Consider the following 953-nt stretch of genomic DNA (forward strand, 5'->3'; position numbering starts at 1 on the left):
AAAATCATGGGGAAAACCCTGATCGCCAACGTCCTGGGGGGCAGGGGCACTTAAAAAAAAAAAGAAAAAAGAAAAAAAATATAATTTGATTTTTAATTATTTTTTTGTACACCATACTAAAATATATATATAATTATAATTATTTTATATTATATTATATTATATATATATTATATATACAGAAAAATTTAAAATATGTGGGGTTTTATAATAAATATTTTTATATTAAAAATATAATATAATATTAATATAATTAAATGAATATACTATGTGTAAATATAAATAAAAATATAATATAAAAATATTATAAAATATATATAAATAAATATGCAATTTACATAAAAAACACACCACACAAAACCACACCCCACACCCACCCACACCCCGACACACCACCAAAAACCACACACATTATATATATTATTATATATTATTTAATAAAAATTATATTAATATTGTTATTTCTTATATATTTTTATTTCATCCTTACAAAAACCCCACTCCCCCCCTTCACGCAGACACACACACACGCACACGCACAAACACACAACACACAATAAAAACCCTAAAAATTTTTAATTATATATATATATATAATACATTGTATATTATTATTTATAAAATTTTAATATATTATTATTAAAATAATATTATATATTAATATGTTTATATGTATGAGTATGTATGTACCCAAGTTTGGGGATTTTATCGTGTTTTTTATGTGTGTTTTTGGCCCCGGGGGGTGGGGTGTAAAATCAAAAACCCGTATATACATACTAGACCTTTTGTGCCAGTGTTTTTCTATGTATTAAAATTAAAATATTTTTAATTTTTTTTTCTTTTATAATTATACATATATTATATAATTATATATATATATAAAAAACAACAATAAAATATATATATATATATATATATTTAAAAAATTAACATTTATATATATATATATAATA

This window comes from Penaeus monodon, unplaced genomic scaffold, assembly GCF_015228065.2.
Source record: "Penaeus monodon isolate SGIC_2016 unplaced genomic scaffold, NSTDA_Pmon_1 PmonScaffold_245, whole genome shotgun sequence".
In the NCBI taxonomy this organism is placed as follows: Eukaryota; Metazoa; Arthropoda; class Malacostraca; order Decapoda; family Penaeidae; genus Penaeus; species Penaeus monodon.